This window comes from Cygnus atratus, chromosome 2 (assembly GCF_013377495.2).
Source record: "Cygnus atratus isolate AKBS03 ecotype Queensland, Australia chromosome 2, CAtr_DNAZoo_HiC_assembly, whole genome shotgun sequence".
Taxonomy (NCBI): Eukaryota; Metazoa; Chordata; class Aves; order Anseriformes; family Anatidae; genus Cygnus; species Cygnus atratus.
In genome coordinates, this window is record NC_066363.1 from 101,791,456 (window position 1) to 101,802,517 (window position 11,062).

Sequence of the window (11,062 nt, forward strand, 5' to 3'; positions counted from 1 at the left end):
GACAAGGAGTAATGGCTTTAAGCCGAAAGAGGGTAGATTTGGATTAGATAGTAGGAAGAAATTCTTCACAGTAAGGGTGGCAAGACATTGGAAAAGACTGGCCTGAGCAGTTGTGGATGTTCCATCCCTGAAAGTGTTCAAGGCTAGGTAGGGTGGTGCTTTGAGTAACCTGGTCTAATGGGAGGTGTCCCTATCCATTGCAAGGGACTTGGATAATCCTTAATATCCCTTCCAACCCAAACCATTCTATGATGACAGAAAACTTTCTTCTGTTCCTCTTCACCACTTTCTAAGCTAATTGCATTAGAAGCAAACTTATTTCAGCTCTAGTGAGGACCCTGGTAGAGCACCGCAGAAAGGCACAGTTTTAAGGGATAAGAAAAGAGAACAAAGAGGGATGTGTATAAACCCTGTTTTTTTCCAGGTAAACCGGTTCTGCCAACACAAACTATGAACATGCAGAACAGTGTGTGTGAAAAAAATGGAGTATAAGATAAACAGGTATTCCCAGATTCCAGACTAATGGTCAATTCTCCTAAGCACAGGTGGAAACAATCCAGAATAGATATATCTGTTAGAGCAACAATTAGTGACTTGAAGAAAGCATTTATTATCCATAAAGTTCTACAAAATGTTATATTTGGACTGATTTCTTTTTTTTTTTTTTTTTTTGAAATTATTACATCCACTATGATTCCTGTAACAATGATGTGTTATATATTTCTCTCAATGTGTGAATTGCTTCTGTAAAATATAGGTTTTGTAGGCCAATAGGAGAACTTGACCATGGAAGTGGCTTTTTTTTTTTTTTAAATAAAAAAATAAAAAAGATACTTTTTTTTCTTTCAATATTAAATGAATGAAATACATCTAGGTAAAGAAACTTTACTCTTTGAAGTTACAGTAGGACATGAGGTGCCAACAATTGAAAGCAGTAACTAAAAACAGAAGCACTTAATGTGATGTTCTTTTGGTAACTAAAAATGTGTCCTAAATTAGATGATAAGACATCAATACTCAATAACTTTCTTAACACATTGTAAGTAGTTACTGTTATAGAAGGTTACTGTCATGGATATAGTTTCTATTCCATTTTAGGGTAATATGATGCATTCAGTAGGTTGGTTTTGTTTCCCTATGTATGAGTACATTTATAACCCATGTAAATCTTTGTAAAGAGTTTGTAAATTGTTTAAGGAAAGAGGCTAAAAATAAACAAGTTACAAACAGCATGATTGCATTTATCTTTTATATCTTTTTTATCTTTTTATTTTTATTCACACCTACCTATCATTTTTGAATCTTTTGAAAATTTTTCAATAGCTTTGACAGATGGAGTAAGTTTTTACCAATAATTTAACTCCTAAAACATTACTAAAACAAAGCGACTGGGTAGAAAGTCAAAGTTCAAAGAAAAAGAGTCAACATAAGCACTGAAATATTATTAGATATAAGAGAAATTCACACGTAGGTTTTCATAACATCCAGCAACAGTCCCAACTTTAACAGAAACCTCAACCCTCAAGAAAGTTATTTTGGTAAGCTAATATCTCTTTATGTCTTTGAAGTTGTGTTCAAATCCTTAGGGTTAAATATGGGAAACATAAATATTTGTAAATACAGATGCATTACAAAATGATTTGTAAATACATAAGGCCAAAAGAAACTCTGAAGTACTGCTTTAAATCATTTACAATAACTTTCCCCACAGGATTCCCCACAGGAATGTTTTCTTTGATATATTATGAAGGTTTGTAATCAACCATAATTTCCATGCATTTGAGCCTGTAGTATCAATATTTATTAAGCCTGTAGTATCAATATTTATTTCTCAGCCACTACACTTGAAAAAGTTGTGTAATTAGATCATTCAGGGGAAAAAAAAAAAAAAAACAAAAACACCACAGTTTCCCAGACAATCTCAAACAGAAATAAGCATTAGAGAGCAGCCAAGACAAGCTTTACCCAACATACCAGCTGTGTCTTCTGAGATATGATGGTTTGCTTGGCTGGCTCACTGATGAGGTTTTTATTGACTGTCATTTTTTATGAGAATATGATTAATGAAAAAAAAAAAAAGGCAACGTAATATTCCTAGGCAATTAGGAATAAGAATGAACTGTCAGTGTTTTAGATATTTTCAGGATCACCAGCTTACAAAGAGGGTTTACAAAACCTTGTGTAAACTTCTGGACTAAGCAAGTAACCAAATCATACTAGTTCTAATATAATCCCATTCATTCTGCGTATAAGCACCCACTCTTTTTTAGTCAACTGTAATCACATGAACTCAGGACAATTTAACAGTCTTACTTTGAAAATTAAAGTGTTGTTTACTGATAACACCCAGTCTACAAAACTTCACATACTTCTGTGCTCTTGAGAAGACATTTGATGAAATGGCTTGGGTTGGAAGGGACCTTAAAGATCATCTAGTTCCAACCCCTCTGCCATGGGCAGGGATGCCACCCACTAGACCAAGTTGCCCAGGGCCTCATCCAGCCTGCTCTTGCACACCTCCAGGGATGCACCCACAGCTTCTCCAAGCAATCTGTTGCAGTACCTCACACCACCCTCTGGTGAAGAATTTCCTCCTAACATCTAAACTAAATCTCTCCTCTTTTAGTTTAAAAACATTCCCCTTTATCCTGTCCTATCTGACTGAGCAAAAAATTGTTCTCCATCTTTTTTATTGTATTTAACTATTGAAAAACTGCAATAAGGTCACCCTTCTCTTCCTCAGGCTGAACATTTCTCTTACTACAATACCAATTTCCACTGCTATGACAACAACAGATGCACAGACAGAAATAAAATTCTTATTTTATAAAGGTATTATTGTGGCTACCAATTTAACAGCAAACTGTATTTGCCAAGAGTTATGGCAGAAGGACAGACATGGAACTTTTTAATTGCAGTTATATTACCCAACTGGACAATATCTGAGGGGAAAAAATATATAGTACGTTAGAGGTCAGTCCATTTGGACTTGTATCTATTTCTCATTTAAAACTAATGTTGAGGGCTCCAGCTGTGTAGGTTTCCATCCTACCTGACAGCTGAGCTTGGGCTTCCCATTTTGCAAGTTTGACTGATAACATTAGGAGGCTTCTCCCTTTGCAACAACTACTCATGATCAGTCTTCCCCAGGATGTAGAGTTGCTACTGGATAGTTAAACTTTCTTTGATTATTATAATCTTCAGGATGTTCTGATGAGTTAAGTGACCTGAAAACCTGGGTTAACTCATGCGAAGGCTGGACTGGTGCAGATGATGTTTAGTGTAGATGACACTTTGAGCATACGAAAGAACATCTGGTATGAACAAAAACATTAACTTATCAGAGCTGTGTAGAGGTTTCTGATTTGTCTCGGGAGGAAGTTTTCTGGGGAGCTTGAGGTTTTCTTTTGGGAAGTGTTTATTTATTTTACAATACTATTGCTGATAATGATCTAACAATACTAATAACACAGTCGATTACCTTCAAGTACAAAATACTTGATACAGAGTGGTTCCTAAGAATCTCACTTCTAGTTGAATTTTACAATTAGAAAAATCAAAGGGTAAAGCACACCTGTGTCTGCTACTCAAATTTCTGGGTGACTTTCCCCTCTTTCCAATTCTCAGTCTCTTTAATCCCTAATTCAGAAATCCATCTGCTGCAGCACACTGACAGCTGCAGTGATAAGTCACAGCTAAAGTGCAATAGAAACCTGAAATAAAAATATTTTCCTTAAGTAATAAAAAAAGGAGCAATAATATAATACATATTCACAACCAAAGACTGCTCTTATTTGACAATAATTGCAATGAAGTTCCTGTTATCACAGACTGTCTTTTCATCCATGACAAAAATATGGAGCTAGTATCACTCGTATGTCCCATCAAGAATATGGAAATACAATCGCAGTCACTTTAAGGAGACTTAAATCAAAATTACATCAATTAATAATAATAATAAAAGTAATTCTGCAGCCCATCACATTATAATCACACTTAATGTGAAAACACAGCAAAAACTAAAACCCAGGAAAATTAGCTGAAAAAAAAATGTAGTGGGCATATAATCTTATAACATCTTTGTATATAATAATTTAAAAGAAAATTATTACTTACCATTTTGGATACTGTTATTGACGGAAAAGTTGCTGTTGTTAAAGTTACGCTTTTCTTGCTGATTTTTTGTTTGTGTGTTTATATTTAAGAGGTTAAGGTTAGGGGGGAGGAGAAGAGGAAAAGAATTTCACAAACCACCAACATAAATTTACTTTGACAAACTTCCTTTGAAACCAAAAGGCCTACCAGCAATACTCTTCAGCAATTGCTATTCAGACACAATGAGATTCACTGTTATTCAAGTTTAAAGTGTTTCTGATTATTTTTTTCAACAGTTCCACAGAAGAGGCAAAGAACAACCCAGTGCATAAGTCTTCCTCCTTTGTTTCCACAGAAAACTGAGTAAATTAGTTTAAACCCTCACTGAATGTGACACACATTTCTTACCCCACACTGAAATGAATAGCAGCCATAGCCCATTGAGTTGAATGTGTAGGCTAAGCAGGTAGCTTCTAATGTTGCTCAGCTCAGTGGCAGCAGAGCCAGTTGTTGGTGGTCAGTGGCAAAGAATCTCAAAAGACTCCACACAGAGTCACAGTTGTCAGCGTGTTACCACACCACGTACATGTACTATCCTGCTTATACAGATGGATAGCCTTCTGGCACAGCATAGGTCATCTTTTGTGGATTTGCCCTGAACTTTCCAGAAAGAGGAAAGGCTCCAGAAATGTGTGGGAGTAATATCTAAGATATGCATCACCCACAAGGCTAGATCTGCCTTTCGACATGACTTTCATAACTGGTTTAAAACATTTTCAAAATTTTCAAGCATTAAAGCCAGTATTAAGTATATCAGCTGTCCATTTTCATTCAGGAAGCCTGTTAATTAATGTGATAACTAAAACAAATATTTTCAAGTAAACTTTAAATAAGCTTAAGGTAAACTATTCAGACCAAAGATCATTGTGTCATGTCACGTTGTCAGTGGTTGGTTTCCTTTCCCAGCCACTACTAACATCAGCATTCTACTATGTAATGTATTACTTGTTTATTTAAAAATGTTAAATTAATTTCACTGAGCTTCTGAGAGCCCCTGTAGGTTGTGATCGGGTATAGCCAAAATGGTCAGCTTTTTCCATGCAACACTGAAGACTTTGGAGAAGATCTGGTTTTGCTTATATTTTTCAGGTTGGTCTATAGATCAGGTCAGTGGGCTCCTTTAAGTTTCAAAAGGAAGTTGAGAAAGATCAGTGAAGATGAGAGATTTTTCAGTCACCTTGAACAGCACTTTGCTGAACAAGAATCAGGTCAGAACAAACATTGACACCTGTTCAGCCATGTACAGTAAAGGATATCACTTAAATGTATGGAGAAGCTTCATTATTTAAATAAAAAGCATCGTAAGTTTATTTTCTAGAGTTTATTATCACATTGCTATATTTTTTTTTTGTACGCAACACTGTTGCAAAGTGACTTTAAACTGGAAAGGTTCACTTTCATTTACAGGCATTTTTTCTTGCCTACTTACAAAATGACACTGAGTGGGTGTTTTTGTTTTCAATGTGAGGAGGTAAAGGCATATCCTCTAAATGTCCTAAAAAAATTAAGTTTTTAATCCTGTTTAAATTTTGATCAATTCTTGATTATTTTTTTTTAATTCTTGACAGTATCTGAAAAGTATATTCCTTCTGATATCAGAGATAAGAAATAATTGCCTTATTATACTTGTAAACATTTATGATCTTTTTCTACATAAAACATGACCTACTTTCAAAAGTAGTTTCATAATATTGGGAGTGGGAAAATTAATCACAGATACATGATGCATTGCTTCAGATAAAACATTCCAACACTTATTAAGACACAAAACAACTTTTCTTCAAAATATGGCTCAGAGTCATTCTGGAAACTAGCAATTTTCCCACCCACTTAAGCAGACAAGTAAGAATGTTCAAAAATGCTTTGTTTTCTCTGGGTCAGAGCCTATCCCCTTGGCTTGTTCAATTACTCTGTTACAGTTTTATAAGAATTAACAAAATTCTGATGTGAATAGATCCACTCAGTTTTATCAGAATAGTTTTAGAAGCCATCCCTTCCATAATTAAGTCTTTAAATACTTTGCTTTAGAAAGAGATTACTTCCTGGACATTTATATGTACTTATTCTCAATTGTTCTTTTCCACTGTAGTATTTTAACACCAGTAATATTTTGTCTTTCAACAGTTCAAGGGTTGGTGGTATTTAAAGCTGTAACATAGAACCTTTTAATGACTCCAACTCCAGTAAGTCTGTTTTGACAGAAATGTTCTTAAGAGAGAATTTATATTTTTGCAAAAGTCATCAGAGAATCATAGAATCATTAAGGTTGGAAAAGACCTCTAAGATCACATGGTCCAACAGTCCCTCTACCACCAATATTACCCACTAAACCCATCATTCTACTGTTATTACAGTAATCCACGAAGTAGCATATGTTTTGTGGTAGGGTTCACTTAAATTCATTTTTTAAAAAAAACATCTTTCTTCATCTTCCCAGTGCCTATGGAATGGCTACGTGTAGTCACACCTAAAGAGAAAAAATTAATTGCATATATAATGGTTACTGAGGCTAGATCCTCCTGCATACTTTCTTTTGAATATTGTGCTTCAGACAGAGGAGAGGGTAGCATTTTTTTTGTCAAAAATGATACCTACAAAAGTTATGAAGAAACCTTCAAGTAAACTGAAAATACATTAAAAAATATAATTAAAGAAGAGCTTTCAGGGAACTTCCTCCATGAAACTCATTTAATGTAACATAAATCAGACCTAGAATACTCATAGCAGCATAAGCAGAGAGAATCAGGCTGTTCAGGGAAGATAATTTTCACAATAAGTCGGCCAACAATATATTACTATATGGACAAAAAAGGGAACAGGAGTAAAAGCATACTTTGCTCAAAGAACTGCTTTTCCAAATGAATGTGGAATATGGTTTCTATCATGCTTTAACAGGAAGTTAATTCCAAGATAACATAGTTTCCATATATTGATATATCTTTATGTCATGTCAGTTAAATAGAGAGGCATCTTACTTGTACAATTCTTATTACAAAAAAAAAAAAAAAAAAGTAAAATGGTCTTTTAACAACTTGGAAAATAAAAGTCCAGTAAGGGTCTGTACAACATAAATGGACTATTAATAACCATAAAAGTGTTGTTTATGAACTAATTTGGATTTTTTTTTTCCCCAATATAGAAGCTTACCAGATATAATTTTAACCACAATAAAGACCTGTTTTGGGAATGCAGGAAAATCTTTGACATTAAAGCAGCCCTTGCAAATGCATGAGATTAATGTTCAGTTTTCAATTATGGTTATAACTCTTTAAGTTAGTAGAGTAAAAGATTCAAAGCTGAGAAAGAAAGTGAAGAGTAAGAACAAGGAGTCTAGACAATCATTGAAGAGATAGACTCAGAATTTATAGGCATAAGACTTATCCATGCTAGGAAAACAAAGCACACAAACTGAAGTTGAATACTTCAATTTCAGAGTTATTCAAGAGTTTGTTGCTTGCTTTCTTTTCTCCACTTTGCTACAATGTAATTTAATATAAATGCAAATAAAGTGCTTATCTCTGTTTTTCATGGGACTTCCCTTAAAAATGCTGTTTCCAAATGCAGTTTGCTTGGAACTCCATCATAGAAAGGTAATTGTCTTGCCACCTACTTATGAGATGGATCACACTTTTGGAGTGCATATAATCAGACCCCCAGTAATGATAATGACATTAGTAACAGCACCCTTTACACCTATATAAACAATTTAGAAGCAGAGAAGGAACTGCTTCCTCCTCTGGAATCTCCAGGTATCCTCTAGGGAGCCAAATTTCATACTCTCTGAAGTATACTTCTCTTGGATTGCACAAACAGAACAGAAAAAATCCTTGGAACAGAAAAGTTTATATTTGTGTGACACTTTTTATTATTATTAATAATAAATATATATATGCATATGAGATATATGATATTATACGTATTAAACTTGATGTCAGATTGTTCAGGTGTTTGTCTGCAAGTGGATGAAATCAAACCCAACAATGAAAAGGTTTAGTTTTATACACTTTAAAGCACGTGATACATATGCTTGTTTACATAAACAATTAATGTAGCCTGAAAGTTAGTTTGACTTGCTTTTCCCTTGGAATGCTGACAATACTTTATTCAATTGTACTGCTGTAATGAGTTCTTCATTTATCAGCAATTGACATAAAAAAAAAAAACGCAACGAAAGTAGAAAGCAACACTTAAATTGAAAATAATATGTACTTCATAGTTACAATATTTATAGGCTACAAAAATATAGCTAGTTGAATTCAAACTTGCACTAGGAAAAAAATAGTTTTTTCCTGATAAAAAGTTGCCCTTACTCTCCATATGTACTTGCCTATTATATTTCAGAGGAAAAGCACTAACTAAAATTTGTGCAGTAAAAGTGGTAGGAGACAAGATATTTTATTCTTACAAAAAGCAATTTGGAACATGAAAATTTATGTTGCTAAATTTTGCAGATATTAGTGGAAAAATTAATATAGAATTATTATTGTGGATAACAACTGCTAGTCTCTTTCAACCCACAGATTAGCCAACCAGTAGAATAATAAATTTGTATGTTTTAAATGATTCCAAGATCCACGCCTCTTGGTGCTGAAGTTAACTACAATGCTTTAAGTTTGCTCATTACCAGCTGCTTTAAAGTATTCATTCCCTGATGAACTTATTTCTCAGTTTTACCTGAAGTAAATATCAATACTTTATATTTAATGTGAAAAACTGGCCTTAATAAAAAGCAGACTACATGCACATACGTAAAAATGACAGACATGTTATTTCATTATTTTTTCCACTCAAAAGTTTTTGAGAATTCTCTGGAATGTTTTTCTGATGTAGATATGACTAATTCCATTACTGATACCTAATATTTTATAGAAATACTTTTATCTTCAGTATATTATACAAAGAAGTACATTAAAAAAAAGACCCCAAAATGAAAGTTTTCTAACACAGGTGATCTAGAACAAGAGTTAGGCTTCTAGCAATGAGATTATGCATAGAAGAATCTGCTCCACAAAATGGCTTTAAGAATCAGTGTGAAGTGAGAAAAATAAAATGCAGCTAACTGGACATTCAGTGGCCTGTCAGTTCTATCTGCTATGTATATTTATTAAACTGATCAGAATTACCTTTGAAATTTGGCCCTTTCTCATTGGTAATGGGTCATCCATATATTCTCACACCATCTGGTATATTAACCTTTCAAATAGTGACAAACTAAAATATTTGTCCACTTATCAACAAACCATAGTATTAATAAGCTGTATTTCATTGCATTATTATAAAGTCATATAGCTAAGAACACCTCCCCCCACATACACTTTTTTCTTATCCTATCCTCAGATATTTTCTGAAGGAAATTAGGATTATAAATCTAATTAGAGGAATTTATGAAAAGGGTAACGCTGTGAAAACACTACTTCTAAGAACAAAATGCAATATGAACAGCTGCAAACTCATAACAGAATTCTCATGACACTTTAGGTTTATACCACCAATAGCTATTGAAAACTACTCAAGTTTATCCTATTCCAGCATATCCTGTTAAAGATGTATTTCACACGGTGATTTAAAAAAGGATTTCATCATTGAAACAATATAAGTCTTGAAGTCTCTATATTTGTACTAACTTCTAAATCAAAAATAAAAAATAAACATTTAACAAACTACCACTTTGAAAATTTAAAAAACTTATCTTGTTATGGTAAATAAGTACCCTTCTATATCTGAAATACAACAATAACAACAACCTCTATGTTTAATAGGGTGTTAGGATTAATATTACCCAGCACTAGTAAAAGGAAAGGAGAGAAATATCTAGCTAAATCTAACTTAGCTACATACTTCAAATAACTGTTTTCTGATCTTCAGTACTTTGCTTTTTCAGACCATTTTTCTCCCTACTATCAGTATGAAAGTACCAAATACTCTGTACCAAATGAGAAATATAAAAATAAGTAATAAGCCCCCAAACTTAAGACCCCTTACCCTCTGGGTTTTCTGGGCTCCTCTCGCTTCTCAGTGTTACAGAGACATGCGTAAACAACAGAATTTCCTGCATCCTTTTCTCATCTGCACAGTACTGGGACTTGGCCAATAGGATTATTTACAACATTAGGGCTACTCCACAGTAACTTGAAAATGACTCCCCATTGGTCAGGCTTTATCAAAACTAAAACCACAACATTTTTCCTTTATGTGCAAGTAATTTATCCAAAATAAAACATTTTTCTGTGTTGTTCTTCACTAAATATTACTTTCTTCAATTTTTATTCCTTCTTACCTTTCTAAACTGAAGACTATGACCCCAGTCGCCTAAAGGTTATGTAAAAGCCTAAATTAATTATTCTAACTGTAGTAATTAAGTACATGTGTAAGTCTTAACCAGACTGGGTGGATTCATATGCTACTTCTTGCTCTTATGCAGATTTCCTGGCCAACTATATGGCAGGTCCTAGAGGTATAAAGCTGATACAGTTTGTTGCAGTTAATATGATTTGCTATAGCTCTGAACAGCTAAATATTTTCAATTATAAAAAACTCATATGCAAAATACTGACAATTCATATGTCATAATCTCAGACTGAGAAGCCAGGGCTCTTATAAATTTAAGGAGCATAACTCTACTTCCCTATTAACATTTCATCACCTTTTCATCACTATAGAAGTCTTCATTGTGAGTAGTAGCTATGGCTACAACACTTCATTTAACTAAGAGGATTCTCTGATGAATCTGATTCACAAAATCTACTGCACTGATTGGAGACATACGGCATTCAGTTAAAAAAAAGGGGGAGAGATTACAGGAGGGACCTAAGTATTTCTATGAAAATAATAATAACAAAAATAAATAAATTTAAAAGCCTGTATCAAATTTGTGCATGTATATATATATATATAAAAATGATAAAAT

General features: G+C 33.6%; 1 protein-coding gene across 5 annotated transcripts in view; it reads right to left on the minus strand.

Annotated features, from left to right (window-relative positions):
* The window catches only part of CCDC102B (coiled-coil domain containing 102B), an 89,788-nt gene extending 79,583 nt beyond the window's left edge, over positions 1-10,205 (minus strand). For 4 of the 5 annotated variants that reach the window (XM_050708852.1, XM_050708849.1, XM_050708851.1 and 1 more), the window contains exon 1: positions 10,138-10,205. The gene's annotated coding sequence lies outside the window, so the exon portion shown is untranslated. Of the gene's footprint in view, positions 1-3,574; positions 3,683-10,137 lie in introns of those variants that run through there. The other variant, XM_035550539.2, reaches the window with a different exon arrangement.
* Positions 10,206-11,062: the final 857 nt, after the last annotated feature.